Genomic DNA, 17,969 nt, shown 5'->3' on the forward strand with positions numbered 1-17,969 from the left:
TTGTCTGCTTACAAAGAGACTTTGGCCAAGGAGGAATTAATCTGCCACAGTCCACAATATCTAGTCAATGATTTAGGCAGATGCAGGGCGACCATGAAACATAGCCTGCTGTATTTTAAAGGTTACATAGGATATCTGATGTGTCCCAGGTCCACTCCAAAGAGGCGGTCATATCATCTCCAAGATCTGAGAAACCTAAGGGCAGGGAGGGCCCTCGCCCCCCCCCCAGTGCTTGTGCTTGCTGGAACAAGGCAATCAAATACCATTACGCCCCATCAAAGACACGCAGACATTCTCAAACTAGGAGGACAAAGCTAAGAACACTATACAAAACTGCACTTTGCATAATTTATACAGTGCGTAATCTGGGATTTGGTAATTGCTAGACAACATTCACACGTTCAGCAGTCTGGATCGCTGACGCAGCTCGTGCTCATGGAGCCGCAGGGTGGAGGAATACTGCTCGCTGTTTATCATGCAGGTGTCTGCACTAAGGTGGCCTAACCAGGTCTGACGTGCAGGATAGCTGAAGACTCCAGCCGGAGGCAAAGTGCTCAGCCTCCTGCTTCAGCTGGGTGAAGCGTCTCCCGGACGACTGGTGGACGACCAGCCCGCGCATGTCGGCTTGACGCGTGTCCTCTAAACTATGAACATACGCAGAGCTTAAACCCCACCCGACCTCCACCCTCTCCACTTGGACTCCATCCACTCCTGCTCTCTGGTGGAGCATGCTCAGTCTGAGGAGCTCCTTGATGATCCGAGAAGGGACAGAAATGCTATTCAAAATGAAGTTTGCCGGTGCAGACCTTTGCTCGAATCAAACTCTTATTTGTCAGATTTTGCTTATTAAATTCTTTGAGGTCCTTAGTTTTCCACCTCTTCCCTCTTCCACAAAGATGCTGTTGAATGCATCTGGCTGTGTTGTGCACTTGGTGGTGTAATTATTTCTACCATTCGTTACTTTCTGTTGCACAAGGCCGTAAAATCACACAGCAGTGCTGTGGTTGCCTCTGTGGTCAGCTGGGATTGGATTGTTTTGGATCTTTCTCTCCTCCTAAAACACTTCTGTCTTCATAAGAACCTCATACTAACTCCACATACTGAGGTGTGTAAATCCCGGACTTGGTTTGCAAACGTCCATTTTTGTTACCATCTCAAGACTGCTGAGTCTACAGAGACGCCGCAGGACCGCACTTAGTCCAGAACAATAAATCCTCTGCATAAAGCTGCCGTTTCCAGTTGGAGGGGAGCAATGGAGGGCTGGGTACCCAAGGGAGGGCTGGGTACCCAATGGAGGGCTGGGTACCCAAGGGAGGGCTGGGTACCCAATGGAGGGCTGGGTACCCAAGGGAGGGCTGGGTACCCAATGGAGGGCTGGGTACCCAAGGGAGGGCTGGGTACCCAATGGAGGGCGGGGTACCCAAGGGAGGGCTGAGTACCCAATGGAGGGCTGGGTACCCAAGGGAGGGCTGGGTACCCAATGGAGGGCTGGGTACTCAATGCAGTGGCTCCGATGCACTGGGGCTCCAGGTGTCAGCTGTTGAGTTCAACCAGCACAGATTGCCACAGCCTTGACTTCACTGGGCAACTGCCCGGCGACAGCCGTGGGGTTCTATTCCAGCTGGGGTGTGGTGGATATGATGGGGTGGATGGCATACCTCTGGACATGGAATCCTGTTGTCAGAGGGAAGTGATGCCTTGGATGAGAGAGGGAGAGACGAGGGGGGCGTGAAAGAGAGAGAGAGAGAGAGAGAGAGAGAGAGAGAGAGGGAGAGAGAGAGAGAGAGATGGCTAACGCACCTGCAGATAACTGCTCAAGAAACATGAAGGATGAAGGGATGAGAGCAGGATGGGGGAGGGGAGGGCAGGAGGGCCAAGCTCATTTCAGGCTGCAGTGTAATTACACACAAATCACACTGGAATAGAAGAGACAACACAGCTGGTTGGAGGGACCGTGCGGCCCTGCTGATTGATGACCTTTCCATCACGCCAGGAGCCATTAGCGCTCCGGCGGGCCATCCGGGGTGCCGAGGAAGGCGGCTCGTTCGCGCACTAGCAGAGGAAGCAGAAAAAACAATGACGGATGCTCCCGGAGATAATGGGTGGGGCATGGATGGGTTGTGTGTGTGTATGGGGGGGGGCAGATATTAGACACGACTGCCAGCCCAGCAGACCTCAGGCAGACCATCTGGAGACGGGTGGCTAAGACGTGTCTGTAAAGAGAAAAGACAGAAAGGCAGCAGTGGTGTTGCTCACAAGACTGCAGGTGACTGTGTTGCGTCTGATAGGTTAATGGCTTTGTTTGCATTCAAACGTCTCCTAACCCAGGGGCATGCTTTGTGGACATAAAATTGCAGCGCATGACAATAAATCTTCACAAGGGATAAAGGTCCATGGCTACAAAACACATTAGCATCAGAAAAGTCAAGTCGAAACGAGCCCTCTTTTCCCACTCGCTTTGGCATTTGAATATAATGTTGCAAACAGTGATGCATGGAATAGGAGTCCACAAATCACAGTCCTATTTTCTGCAGGCAACTGTGCAGAACGCAATTTCCTTGATCAGATTGATCTGGCCCAGAAAGTCCATCCTTTGTGAGTTCTCCCGTGTTCCTGTGAGAGTGCCTGTTTGTGGGGAGGAGAGCTCTGAGCGTCACTGACACACTGATATGTGCTGCTGTGGGAAGAGTGGTGCTGAGAGGCCAAATGCTGTAGTTTGATGTGTAGGCCTGAAACTCTGTTGCCCCCAAACTCTACTGGCCCCTAAACTCTACTGGCCCCTAAACTCTACTGGCTCCAAACTCTACTGGCCCCTAAACTCTAAACTCTTCTCGATTTTACTGTTTACACCTAAATCATTGGGTTTAGCCGATAAATATAGTTGGGTGTCGTCTGCGTAGGAGTGGAAACTGATGTCGTGCTTATGCATAATCTCGCCTAAGGTTAACATGTAAAGAAGTGGTCCTAGGACTGTCCCTTGTGGGACACCATATTTAACCTGCACAGATTTAGACATTGGAAGCGGTCGGTCAGATATGATCTAAACCAGGAGAGTGCAACTCCTTTAATACCAACTGTGTTTTCTAGTCGATCTAGCAAAATGTTGTGGTCTACAGTATCAAAAGCTGCGCTAAGATCTAACAGTATAAGGAACGAGATGAGCCCATTATCGGACGATATTAGTAAATCATTCACTACCCTGAGTAAAGCTGTTTCAGTGCTGTGGTTCGGTCTAAATCCTGATTGGAACCTTTCATGGATACTATTTGATTGGAGATAATGGTTTAACTGATTGTAAACTGCTTTTTCTAGAATTTTAGAGATAAATGGGAGATTAGAAATTGGTCTATAGTTGGCTAGAATCTGCGGATCTAGATTCTGTTTTTTAATCAAGGGTCTAATTACGGAGCATTTTAATTGTTTGGGCACATATCCTAGGTTAAGGGAACAGTTAATCATATTAAGTAAGGGCCCTGCAATAGCTGGGAGTAGGCTTTGAATAGACGGGTTGGAACTGGGTCGAATATACATGATGTAGGCGAATTGATTAGACGAATTAATTAGTGTTGTGAGCTCTTTTTGCGATATAGGATCGAAGCCATTTAGCTCAGTAATATTTTCGGATGCGTAGTTACTAATACCTATACTACTGGGGTTGGATTGGAGGTTAGGCTGTGATGTATTATGACTCTAGTCAGATAATATCTATTTTATTACTAAAAAAGTTTTAAAATTCATTACTAGTGTGTGTAAGTGCTGTATTAGAACTAGTGTCATTAATATTTCTTGTTAGTTTTGATACAGTCGTGTAGAGAAATCTAGGGTTATTTTTGTTGTTTTCTATTAGTGTCGAATAATATGAGGCTCTAGCTTTTATTAGTGCATGTTTATATTTGACTACGGCGTCTTTCCATGCGATTCTAAACACTTCTAGTGAGGTGGATCTCCATTTGTGCTCTGCTGCTCGAGCTGCCTGTTTTAGAAGACGAGTGTGGTCGTCATTCCATGTTGCAAGCTTTTTCTCCCTAATTAATTTTGTTTTAACTGGAGCTACACTGTCTAAGGTATTGCTGAGTGTGGAATAAAACTGTTGTGTTGCCTGTTCTAATTCATTGGGCTGCAGTGGCATAGTGTTCGGTAGCTCTGGTAGTACGTTTATAAATGTTGCTGCAGTGTCGGATGTGATAGTGCGTGTGGTTTTTATATGGCGCATCTGACGTAAATCGTATAAAGCTATTTCATATATTAGTAGGGAATGATCTGAAATGGTGTCATTTTGGGGGATAATTGCCAAATGTTCTATGTTTAATCCGTAAGTAAGTATTACGTCTAAGGTGTGTTTACAGCGATGAGTAGGTCCTGTCACATTTTGGGCTATACCTACTGAGTCTAGGATGGAATCGAACGCGGTTTTCAGTGGGTCTGATTTATTTTCATAATGAATGTTGAAATCACCCACAATTACAAATCTTTCGATTGTTAGGACTCATTCCCGAAAGAAACTCAGCAAATGTGTGTGTGTGTGTGTGATATATATATATATTATATATATATACACACACACACACACACACACACACACACACACACACTAGTTAGTTAGGTTATGATGGCTGGGTCACTGTGACTGGGTTAGGTTGGCTGGGCGCTATGGCTGGTCATTGTGGTTGGGTGTTGCATCAGCAGGGGGTCAGCGCAGGCCATGTTGGAGTGTACAAGGACATTAGCACCAGTCTGAGCAGTAACACTCATTAACATTCCTGGGCCAGGGCTTGTGACTAAGGCCCAGTGTTTGAGTGTCCTTCTCTTCCACTCTAATTTATCACGTTTGTCTCTGTGCTTGCCGCTCTTTGTGTGTGTGTGTGTGTGTGTGTATGTGTGTTGTGAATGTGTTCTTCATCTCCACTCTTATCAGGCTTGTCCCTTTGCTTGCCTTGATCTTTGTGTGTTTATGTATGTCCTTCACCTCTGCTTTTATTTATCAAGTTTTGCTTTTTTGCTCGCATCTACCTGAGTGTGTGTGTATGTGTTAATGTGTCCTTCGTCTCCACCCTTGGTTATCAGGTTTGCCTGTTTGCTTGCCTCTGTACGCGTGCATGCATGAGTGTGTGTGATTAGGTGTGTGTGTGTGTGTGTGTGTGTGTGTGTGGGTGGTGGTGGGGGGTGCTCTTCTGTCATTTGTCCATCCCTCTGTCCCTGCTCTTTGTAGCTGAGACTTCGGGTCCCTCCCTGCTCTGCTAGGACATCTTCTACAGCTGGAGAGGTGCATGACGTGTTTAGTCTACAAAAGGATCTAAAAAATTCAGCATAATTCAATGGTCAGAGAGAGAGAGAGAGAGAGAGAGAGAGAGAGAGAGAGAGAGAGAGAGAGAGAGAGAGAGAGAGAGAGCTGCAAGAGAAGATTCATATAAGAAAATAAAATAAATGTTTAAAATGACATTGGAACGTCAGTGTGTGGTGCCTGCACACTTGTTTATGTGGCATGTGTGTAACAGTGTGTGGTATTTGTGTGGTATTTGAACGGTGGCGTGTTTCTGACACTGCGGGGCCACTCTGGGTTCACGGTGCTTTACACCGAGGCCATAGGGGAACGTTGAATTTCCTTCGGGATCAATTAAATATATTCAATTCAATTCAGTTTGTGTATGTGTGTATGTTAGTGTGTGCAAGATTGGTGTGTGTGATGTCTTTGTACATATTTATGCATATGCATGTGTTTGTGTGTCTGTGTGATTGTGTGTGTGTGTGTGTTGAGCATTCACTGGGCCAGGGATGCGACTAAGCCCCAATTTCATGAGTAGAGTTGGCTTCTCATTCTGAGGACCTGTGTGTGTGTGTGTGTGTGTGTGTGTGTGTGTGTGTGTGTGTGTGTGTCTGTGATGCTTTTATGAAAGTCTGGCACTGTTGTCTGGTCACCAGCGTTGTGCTACCTGGTGTGCAGCCTGGTGCAGTTCCTCCTGCCAGACGTCCTGAACGGAGCACTCTTCTCAGTCCTGCATTGAACACTCTTCTTGGTCCTGTGCAGGGCACTCTTCTGCTAGAGAACATACTCTGACACACGACCGACGCTGGGTGTGTTCTGGGGAGAAATCACAGAGAGAGAGTGTGTGTGTGTGTGTGTGTGTGTGTGTTATGAGTGTTGTGGTCCCTGCTTTGTGGACCTATCAGAGTCGGAGGGTGGAGGCAGGTTCCAGCAGGGGAGCACAGACCCATCAGAATCTCCAAAAGGAACAAATTATAGTGTGTGCAGGAGAACAGCAGGCCCTGCCCTGCCCTCTGAATAATGTATCAGCCTACTCAATTCACTATGGGTCTCCACCACACTCAGAGACCCCGCCCCCCACCAACACACAAACACACACACATGCACTCATGGACCCCCCCACCCACACACACACAGAGGTCTTGAAAAGATCAGGAAAACGAATGGTCTGTCAAAATCACATCACATTTTGAGTTTTTATGAGTGGAAGACATTGTGGGAACACTGCTATATTTGTTTATGCTGTACATATGTGTTTATGCTGTACATACAGGTGTTTTCGTTGTACATAAGTGTGTTTATGCTATTAAGTTTGTTTATAAGTGTGCCTGTTTGTTGTGTTAACTACAGTATAAATCACTCACAATTCTGAAAGGCATTATTTCCATGGAAACCCAACAAAGAAAAGTGAGGACAGATAGGAACTCATTGTTGGGTAACATTAAAGTCATCATAAGGAAGAGCACTTGTGATGTTAATGCGTAGTCCTGATCTCCCAACAGACGCTTGAGTTGCGTACGGGCCAAGACAGAGGAAGCTTTGGAACATACCCCAAAAGACTCCCAATTAGCACAGTCCCATGTCTCTACGGCATGACTCTGAGAACACACTGTGAGTGGATGAAAGATACATTACAATGGCATGAAGTGAAACACACTCCCTGGACCGCGGAAAGAGTGTGTGTGTGTGTGTGCGTGTTCGTGTGAGAGACGGAGTCAGAGAAACATAGGGGTGGATAAAAGAGAGAGTGAGCATGTGAGTGACAGACACAGATGGATGAGAGGGGAGAGATAGAGGGAGGGGGGGAATGAGAGTGTGTCCCATCACATAATGAGAGTTAAACTCACACTCTTCATAACCATGAGCAGTGCAGGTTGGGTGCTGACCTGAGTGGTTGTTCTCAGGGTTGCAGACTGACTTTTACGTCCCAGGCCAAACTCTCCCCATATCACTCCAACGTGGTCTAGGGAAACCTAAGACATGCTTATTTGTAACAGAAACTCTATCCCTACGTGATGTAAAGAAATGGAGCATTCTACCTTGTGTCTGAACTAGCCTGAGAGGCCACAGAGAGAGGCCGGTTTACCTGTACACACCTGGGCAAGTAGCTTTCCCTAACCATATGACCTAACCTCGTAACCTGACCTTGTGACCTGACCTCGTAATCTAACAACAAAGTAGTTGTACCAAGATCTGGTGCATACAAAGCTTGTCGGCGGTTGCCTGTGACAACATATGGGAATGATGAGGAGTAAAGGGATGTAGGGGACCAACTGGGTTTGAGATTAGTGTCTCCACACATCCTGTGTCCTGTGAGCGACATTCCATTCAAATCTTGCCCGAGATGTTTTTTTTTTCTGAATCGCCAAATTAATTCAATAGCAAACTTGGTGAAATCTGTTCCTTGAAAACGAAGGAACCTCGGGATCTATCCCTACGTACATTAGAGTCGTGACCATAAATTATAGTTTCGTGATATTCCTGCTGATGTTATTTTAAGAAATGAATGTGTGGTCATGCTGACTTTGACACAGGCAGCCTGGGAGCAGATGGAGGATTAGTGTCTAATGTCATTTCTCAGTTTCAGGTGTGTCCTGCTTGAATCTAATTCTGCCTGAATGTCTTCCAGGCCCAGATGCTGTGTGAGATGCCTGTGAGTCACCGCCTGTGGCCGTCTATGATTGCCTCCTTCCTGCAGGGGGCGATCTTGGCAGTAATGGGCCATGGCACTAGGGCTCAGAAAGGAACGAGGAATGGAGGGGGAAGGAATGAGAATGACAGTAAGAAATGGAGTATCAGATCTGGCTGGTGTAAGAAATCATCCAAATGTAACTGACTCTGAATGATGTGGTATAATGTAAGTCTGTTCTCATACGTCTACACAGATTCAGGACTCCATGAATTTCCAAAATGGGCCTCTGTGGTTTATGATTGAGTCCACTACCAATCGAAATCACGAAAACATACATATTTGTACACGCACGCACGCACGCACACACACACACACACACACACACACACACACACACACACACGCACATTATGTATGCATTAGATGCAGGGCTGCAGAAAAACAAAAGCTTTTTTAAGGATCTGTACGTGAAGGAGAGGTACAGTGCAGACTTCTGAAGTGTGACCGCTGTGGTTCTGAATGCAGACGGGCATAAGATACCTGAGATAGGGCCTAGGGAGAGAGAGAGAGAGAGAGAGAGAGAGAGAGCATGAAAGACACAAGTATATGAGAAAGAATGAAAGACAAAGAGGGTTACAGTCACAAACAGAGAGGGAGAGAGAGTCACAGACAGAGTGATATAGACTTACAGACAGACCGACAGAAAATCTCAGTCTCTCCTTGCACTCTCTTACGACTGGGTGTGATGGCAATGTTGCCGGGGCAACGCAGTTATCCCACAGCTGTCAGGAATTCATCAGTTTCCACAGCAACGGCGGTCCACGGAGGCGAGGGCTGATCATTATTTGAGTATTTCAGGAATATTACCTCTGAAGGGCTCTGATGGAAGCGTAATTGTGGCACATTATAAAGGCCAGGAGTGCTTTCACAGGCCCTGCGACAGAACCAGCAGCCCGGCCTACAGGAGGCGAGCGGAGTGGCCGAAGGGTGGAGGATTAAGGATTAAGGATGATTGATTAAGTATGGAGGAAGGGTGAAGGGTGGAGGATGAAGGACTGAGGATGGAGGATTAAGGATGGAGGAAAGGTGAAGAGTGGAGGATGAAGGACTGAGGATGAAAGATGGGGTCCGTCACATGGCCTGTGGAATCCCTGTCAGCTGTTTTCACTGGACGCTGTAATGAAAGATGACAGCAATGAAAACAATGGCATATAGACTGTGGCACCTCTCACAGGAGCACACACAGAGAGCCCTGATCTCCCCGCGTGGTTCTTACACCTCAACACTGACCTCAGTGAAATAAAGTGGCATTTCTCATGGTGAGTGTGTTGTGCAGCATGTTTTACCAAGCGGGTGATCTTGGCCATGTGTCCCACAGACCAGCTGCTGGGGACAGGACACCGGAGGTGAAGATGGCCTCTCCACCTCTCCGCTCAGACCTGCTGAGATGTTTCTAGACATCCAGACAGACAGGGTGATAGACAGGCTTTTGCTGTTAGTGCACAGGGGAGTCCCACCATGTCCTGCCCTGTCCTGTGGAACAGCAGGACCTGGCCTCCTGCAGACGGGTTCAGAGATGGGGGGGGGGGGGTTGTCCTGGTTATAACATTCTTACATTAACACAGCATAACTGGTCGCATGACGTGATGTATCATTTGGAAAGGCAGACTGCTAATGAGGAGAGTTCAGAGCTCCTGACTCCCCAAGCAGGATTTGTGGAGATTTGTGGAGATTTGGGCTTCTACGAATGATGCAGGGAGAACGATTGTCATGTTTTTCACAGCAGCCTGAGTGGATGCAATTTCTCTTGTTTGTGAGGTGTAAAATTGTTCCAGCAGGTTCTTCATTCAGCTGGGGCTCATTTGAGGCTGTTTTATTGTGTGTGTATTTGGCACTGCTTGACAGTTTTCAGTTTAAACCCTAATTTAAGCTTTAACTACATCTCTAAACTTCATCAGAAAGAATGGCTACAATAGGTGAAATGAAGCAAGTTTCTTATCTCCCTCAAGTAAATACACTCGAGTGCTGACGGGAGATTTGTTATGTACAAACATTCTGTACATTCCAGAATATTCTCTAAAATATCCAGACGCAGTCAGGCGTGACACTCAAACAGCCGTGCAGATGGGACCTCCTAATCAACGGCCCACACGGGGCAGCTCAGAAGGAGGGGGGAGGAGGAGGGGCGGGGAGAGGGAAGGGGCTTCCCGCGGCCTGCGTGGTTCCTCGCGATGGCTCTGGTGAAAGTTTCTCCTGTTCAGTATTCAGTTCAGTATTCAGCATTGCACTCTTGGGGTCTTCTCTAAACTTCATTCTCATTCCTGTCAGCGTGGTGGTGGGACCGATGCACGAGATATGCTTGGGTGAAACCCAGACGGCCAGTTCACATTTCAAAGACCTGTAGCTCTCTCTCTCTCTCTCTCTCTCTCTTTCACTTCCCCTCTTTTTTGCCTTATTCTCTTACTCTCTGGTCTTTGTTATTTTGAAAAGAGAGAATCATAAAGACTGAAACAATGAAGCAGGTGGGTTCAAATTTAACAATCTCAAATAAATGAAAACAAGCAAACAAACAAACAACAACAAAACAGAAAAAGCAAGCTCTTATCAGTCCACCAGGTCCTAAAGCCCTCAGCAGAGTGCAGGAGTCAGCAGGGAACTGAGATCAGAGAGAGAGAGATTGTGTGTGTGAGAGAGAGAGAGAGAGAGAGAGAGAGAGAGAGAGTGTGTGTTTGTGTGTGAGACAGTGTGTGTGTGTGTGTGTGTGAGAGAGAGAGCGAGTGTGTGTGTGTGTGTGAGGGAGAGCGCGAGAGAGAGTGTTTATGTGTGAGAGAGTGTGTGTGTGAGAGAGAAAGATAGAGAGTGTATATGTGGGAGAGAAAGAGAGAGAGAGAGAGAGGGACATTATACTAAGCACTTCAACTGAACTGAAGTGTGAGTGATGTAGAACAGAAAACCATATATCCTCCATGTTTACATGTGTGTATTGCAGCTCAACTCTGTAGGACAAGAGTCTTAGAGCGTAGTGTCTAATAGCCTTGGACAGGCTGTCTGATGTTGTCAGGGTAATGTGGGTAATATTAAACCATATCAGGTACAGAATAGAAACAATTGGGTTTTTTATTTGCACTTGACTTCCATTCTGGCACCATTTGTCTGGATTGACTGATTTGGAAACACGTGTGTTTGTTCACTGGGTTGACACGGCGACTTAAGGAGACTGTAGTGTTTCTCGAGACAGTCTGAGACGAGTCCTCAGTTAGAATGGCTCGTGGAAGAAAGCGGAGCAGCAGAAGAGACTCTTCACACGCGCGTCTCGTCAGTCGCCCACGGCTACAGCGGGACTCGTAGGGGAGACGTGTCCTGACCCCACAAATCCACTCCACACTCACCAGCTGGCTGTCCAGCTCTTCTGCTAATCATGGATGGAGTGTTCACATTACAGGCTGTGCATGAGGGCCAGGGGGATGTCAGTAACCCCCACCACCCCTCCTCTTTAGCGCTTTAGAAACACGAGCTCTCCCACAGGCCCTAGTCCAGCTTTCAGAGGCACTGGGAAAAGCCGTCCCCACAGCCGGCTATTTCTCATCTTGCTAAGTGGCCTTGCTCAAGCAGCAGGGCATGCTGGGTAATGGGTGGAGCAACAGGACAGAGAGAGGGGGAGATGGCTTTGAGATCCAGTGATGCTGTAGCAGGCATAGCCAGCCACGCGTCACGCCCAGCTAACGTTTCCCCTCGTTGCCATACGAATGCGTCTAGAACAAAGGTCCTTACCTCCATCGCCAGAGCAGTGCACGGGAGCAGAGCAGTGCACGGGAATTGAGCGAAGCCGGCACATGATGAGACCTCTGCTACACACAGCCGCACAGTGACATCGGTCGCGTGAATTAGAGCGCCAGCTTATAGCGGTTTAGAATTAAGGTGCGTTTTCTATGCAAGCAAGCGAGCATACACACACAAGCACACAAATGCGCACACGCTCTCAACGTCAGCCCACGATGCTCTGCTGGGGTGCGCCATCACACCGTAGAGGTGTCTGCCCGGTATTATTCTCCCGTGATGACGTGGATCCCGTTCTCCAGGATCTGGGTGGACAGGCGGATTCCCTACGCAGCCTCAAGAACTACTCTGCTTGGCACGACCCAGTTGCCATGGAAACAAAGCCCCGCCTCCTACTCTGAGTGGCCATAGTGATGGAGAGGAAGGGCAGACAACAAGGCGACGGGGACGTTTAGTCTGTCTCGCTCTGAGAGTGAGGTTTCTTTGATGATGCAAAGGGCTCTGTCTCTCTTCCCGTACACCTTCACGGTTTTTCTTTCTTTCTCTCTCTCTCTTTCTCTCGCTCACACACACTATACACTTGTGGAGGGTCACGTGGCCAGTAATCTCATAATGTAATGTTCTGTCCCTAGACCAAAGTTTCTCTGGAGGGGGAGAAGAACTAAAAACCCTGCACAAAAGAGTCTGATGCAGAAGAACAGAAGAGCGAAGGACGCAACGTTAATACCAAAATGCTGATGAAATGTTTCCTTCACCGCTGTAACTCACTAGAGAAAACCACTAAAAATAAGTCCAATACAAAATAGTGACAATGGCTCAACGACAGGATGCCTTTTTAACGTTTGAGGAACAGAGGAAAGCTCAAAGTCCTGAAAGTGGATGAGATAACTACATCACCATCTAGTGGACACAAACGGTATAGACAAGGCATCAAAATGAGGAAAAACATGACTATAAATGTTACTCTGTGTAGCTCTAAATACTGTGCAAATATGAATAACCAGAGTTCTTTTTGATTAGCCTGGTAAAAACTCCTGGGTTATGCATTAATTGTATGTTTTGCTCATTACAGTGTGCATAAGGGGTGTTTTATGCTTGCCGAGCACAGTAGAGGGTGTTAATGAGGTCTCAGTGGACGCCGGTGCGACACGTCAGTTCTCTCCAGAGAAGCCTGCGTGACCTTGGCGTGCTCACCTCACGTTGGCCACGGTGTCTGAAGAATGAACCGAGCAGGCAGCAGTGGGGCCTGGTCACAGAGACAGGAGTGATCTGCACTTCAGGAGGAAGACGAGGAATACATGACACAAAGACATTTCTCTCAGTCCAGCGTCTCGCTGCTGCTGTGTAAGTCCAGCACTGCAGGGTCTCTGGGTCTGGGTCATTCTGGAGTGGACACTTCCCTCAGCTTGTGTATCACTCTCTTCCCTTCTGAGAAGTAAGACACAGTGTCTGTTTACATTAAATGAAGGGAGAAAGCGCAAGGCCCCGTCCCAATTCTTGTCCTATGGCCTTATTTGAAGTGCACACTTCTGTGATGTTCTGGAAGAAGTGTGCACTTCTTTAAACTTATGTCAAGTAAAGGCATCTGAGGCGTAAGAGCAGAACTGGGCGCAGCTCCCTCACATCATATCAACTGTGCACTTCGGTTCGAGTGTGAGTTACTGTGGTTTGAGCTAACGGGAACGGCTTTAACGGTGATGAGGCTCTAATGTCAGTCAGACGCAGAGAAAAGTTGAGCGATGAATGACTTGCAGAACACAAGAACGTCTAAACTGTAACAACATAAGATTTCTGTGTATGAACCAGTGAAGTGATGCTGCCTGATTATCTCTGTGTTGCTGTGAACTCTCCTTATCTTATTAAAGCCAGTGTACTGATATATGTTTATTTTATAACACTCAATTGATAAGACTTGCATGTGCTTGTGTTTGTGTTTAAATTAATTATAAATCAATAACATTAAAAATGTCGTTTGGTACTGGTCAACGTGCCAACATTATAACACTGATTTGTAATACAACTCTGGACTAATGTTACTTAAATGCACATTTTCAATTTTTGCAATATGATGTAAGATTATTATGGGTTAGGTGGTTTTGCAGTTTGCTATTAACAGAACGCTTACCATAATTACATACTGCCGGGAAGCCTTAGCAACAAACTTATATAAGTTCACAAGTACTCCAGTACTCCAGACTGAGAGTGGACACACACCACCACTCTCATGAAGACTACTGACAAATACTTCACATGATAATGTTTCTCTGGAAAACATATGGACTTCATTATAGTTTTGAATCTCTCTTTCTCCTTCTCTCTCTGTGTTAAACTGCATTATCCAAATAGGAAATTCGGTTGGTCTATGGTGCAAACTACAAAGTAACATGTAAACAGAGCACAGAGCAGAATTATCACCACACGGTTCCCCCAACACCATCCCCACACCCACCAATCCACAGAATACACAGAACCATTTCAATTATGTAAAGTATAGGTATTAATTATCAGCGGTTGTGAACCCATACAGTGGGATTCATATGTGTTAAAATTGATAATATCCAAAACACCCCAAAAACGTTTTCTAAAAATTCCAGCTAATGTGCATGAAGTCCATGAACACGCCGATGCAGGGCTAAGGCTGAAACGTTTGTGTCTGATCAATGAGTCCAGTAAATACAATGCTGGCCATATGTGTGCAGCCTGATTGTTTTTGTCCCAAGTTGGCAGACTGCAGCAGGATCAGAGGCCTGTCTGGACCTGGTCGTGTTGTCTCTGCCTACAACATTCTGCCCTGTTGGCCGGTCTGAAATTTATGATGTAATGGTTGTGGTAATTTGATTATACACTGGAGCTTAATACAAAGATAATACAATGGAGCTTGTTGAAGAACAGGTCAGATTAGATCTGTGTAAGTGACAATAGACTTCCTATAATCTTAATTATAATCTCAATTAATTATGTCTTAGTTATTCGCCGATGTTTTGGTCCTAACACACGACACCCAAATCTTAAACACTTTGTAATACAGATAGAGAAAAGTTGCAGAACACAACCATTATCATGTCAGCTACTCGACTGACATAAGAACAACCTTCTCTGGTCCTCTGTGGGCGTTTGGATTTAACGGCTGCAAAGTCTGCACGTTTAAGCATGTCATCAGTCTGCACTCCCAAGGCACGTATACACTGAGACTCTACAGACTGACAGTGAATCTCTGTAAGCAGAACTGAAGTCTTTGTTTAAAATCCGCGGCCACATCCTTCATACTAACGTTCATCATTTCACTGCAAATTAATGCTTTACTGCAGTATTTTGTATGAGGAGGGAGTGTGTTTTACACTCTTTTTCCCTGTACACAAAAATGGACATGTCTTAACAGGGGGCCACAGCACAGCAGCGAACCTTAGGTGTATAACAGTTGCACTGCCGTGACCACACACACACACGTCGGGGAGAAGGGGGAAAGGCCACGTGCTGCACGCGCTAATTGCCTTTTCTAATCGAGCAGCGCTAAATTTAATCAGCCCACGAATTTTAGTGCGCCACTCCCTTAACGGCCCGTGTGTAATGGACTTGCTAATGCAATGAAATGCTTATCTGGACCTGCTAGGACCTCTGTTCGCGGGGCGTAATGACTTGAAGACAGTCTTGGACACACAGGCTACGCTAATGGCCTCTGAGCTAACCTCTGCTGGATTGTTAGAAAGACTGACGTTTTTCTCTGCAGGAATAAAACAGCCTATTAACGAGGAGACGCATGCGGCTCCTTACCAGGAGTTACGTCACTGTCCAGCAGTCCGGCCCAGTGCACGTGCGTGGACCAAACCTAGCGCGCTCGTGGACACTGAGGAGCAGGTTAACACCGCCTGGTGCTAAATTTGGAACTGGATTTAATTCAGTGCAACGGCACATTAATCGCTTGTAGAGAACCAGTGAGAAAGGGAAATTTGCCAAAGAGTGCAAGCTGTTATTTTAGAGGTCAGTGAAACATTTTTAAATAAACTGCCAGTATTTGTACATTTATTTTTAAAACGGATAAGTGGGCAAGTATATAAGGTTACAATACACAGCAACACATGAAGAAGCAGCACGCCTCTGATCAAGTTCCAAAACAGTAGGCCCCGCCCACAGTCTCCTGACACGCAACTCCAGCTTAGATTCTGATTAAACATCAGAAGGAAACTAAGCAAACCTCTACTGAACATTTAGTCATCTTCTATGATTTATGTTTCAAATGCCTCCAGACATCCATTCCTGCAAGAAAGTGATGGAGTGAATTATAAAGACAGGGTGAATGTAATGAATGAATGTAATGAGACCCACAGGCCTGTAAGTCAGCCCTGGGGAGGACACACACACATGCCCCGTCCTGCCTCCATCTAGGAGCTGGGTCTGACGACACAGCGGCCAATCCGGTGGACCGATGCTAACTGGACTAACAACAAAAAACCTGCACTACGGTTGCATCCGTGGGCAAGGTTCAAGTAACAGTGCTTGGCAGGTTCATCCAGCACTGGCTAGACCGAGACTTGGGGCACAGGTGCAAGGAGGAGAGTGAAATTGCCCTGAGAATCAGCGGGCAGGAGTGATGTGGCAGGAGCAGTCCTTGCTCTGACCCTGGTCACAATGCTCAGGAGAACAAAGGACTTCAGCAGAGGATGATGAAAATTCACCAAAGAAATGATGCAAAGGTCAGTTACTGGGAGACCGTTTCCCAGGTAACCAAGGACAAAAATGATGTAATGTTAGAGGGCTAAAGATTGTCTAGTGTCTCCTGCATTTTGCTCTGTAAAGTATAGAATATAAAACATGAATGAATGAATAACACCATTCCTCTCTATCCAGTTTTAAAGATTGACACTAATAAACTATCCAACAAAAACACGTTTGAAAGCATAACCAACAAGAGCTTCTACTATTAAACACAAAGAGAAACGGACTTTTGATTTAAGTTTGATCTTTTAAACATTTATTTACAAATTGACTACAGTAGTAGTTATATCAGACACGGTGTCATATTATGCAATATAACCAAGATCCTAGTGAAAGAAAACCGGGGACAACATTTCAAGATGTCTGGTCTGTGCATATTAAACATAACACATTTATGTAATTCTCTATCATTTTAACCAAGTTATATATTTCTATGTGTCATTTGCATTAGTTAAAATAAAGGTATTCAGGAGACGTTCATCTTAATTTCGCCACTAGAGGGAAGCATACGCACACTTTTCAAGGATAGGACGAGCTGTCAAAAACAAAATCCATTTTTAGCAAATCCCAATTTTAGCAAATTTTAAGAGCTTATCCAGTTATGCATTTATAGTTGCAAGACTGAAACACTTTATTTCTATTCGCCGTAATAGAGGGCAGTGTTAAGCTCCAAGATCTCTATTAGGGAATTTAAATACACTTGTGTAACACAAAATATCACACACATTTTCCTCTGCGCTCTAGTAAACTATATTTACGGCAATCAGACTAACGTTTCCTATACGTTAACGTGATAAACCCGGTCTTAACATTCGTGGATTCACAACGTAATTAATCATTCATTACTGTCCCTTGCCCAAGCCGCTGGTTTTTGCAGATGGTTCTATTTTTGGAAGCTAGACTGCCTGTCGTGTGGAAGTGAGTCCAAACCCGCCACTAGTACTCCAGGCGGTGGCCCAGATTCCTATTATCTATATTATCTATAAGATATTCTAGTACTCCACGCGGTGGCCCAGATTCCTATTATCTATAGCATACGTCATTTGAGAAGGAATACATTTCAGATCAGACCGCAACTGGCATTTGCTATTCGACAAAACCCGGAGTCTCATTGACCGTGTCCTGTTTAGAGATTGCCCAACCACACCCGCAAGTGCCTATGTGGTATTGTGCCACAGTGTGGGACTACGGTCAAACATGGCAAACAATTTAAATGTTCAAATTTAAAAAACCATATCATATGTTGCCTAACATTCTCATTTAATTTAAACGATAAACTAGAGCTCACAACACCATCTAGAAATGTAATTAATATTTCTAAACACAGCTAGTCCTCAATGTATCTTCAAATGGTTTACAGCAAATAAAAGGGTGCAGACCGGCCTAGTAGGTTGTTTTCATCTAAATGTAAATACAGTGTTGTTGGGAGCACTATCAGCATAACACATTACAAAACACATAAAAACTCCCCATCAAAAAAACATTTTTAAGATCAAGAGTTAACATTTCTCGATGGGAGAGACAATAAAGCGCGAGCTGTGAGAGGACCAGTGGGCGGAGCAGTTTCGCTCCCGATCGTCTCCA

At 45.7% G+C, this 17,969-nt stretch overlaps 1 long non-coding RNA gene across 1 annotated transcript in view; it reads right to left on the reverse strand.

Annotated features, from left to right (window-relative positions):
* LOC143473861 (uncharacterized) overlaps positions 1–9,440 on the reverse strand; it is a 28,363-nt gene extending 18,923 nt beyond the window's left edge. Inside the window, exons 1-2 of the long non-coding RNA XR_013120641.1 lie at positions 7,150–9,440; positions 5,931–6,079 (exon numbers count right to left, since the gene is read on the reverse strand). This is a non-coding gene — a long non-coding RNA (uncharacterized LOC143473861). The remainder of the gene's footprint in view (positions 1–5,930; positions 6,080–7,149) is intronic.
* Between the last annotated feature and the right edge of the window lie 8,529 nt (positions 9,441–17,969).

Source organism: Brachyhypopomus gauderio, chromosome 13, assembly GCF_052324685.1.
Source record: "Brachyhypopomus gauderio isolate BG-103 chromosome 13, BGAUD_0.2, whole genome shotgun sequence".
NCBI classification, from domain to species: Eukaryota; Metazoa; Chordata; class Actinopteri; order Gymnotiformes; family Hypopomidae; genus Brachyhypopomus; species Brachyhypopomus gauderio.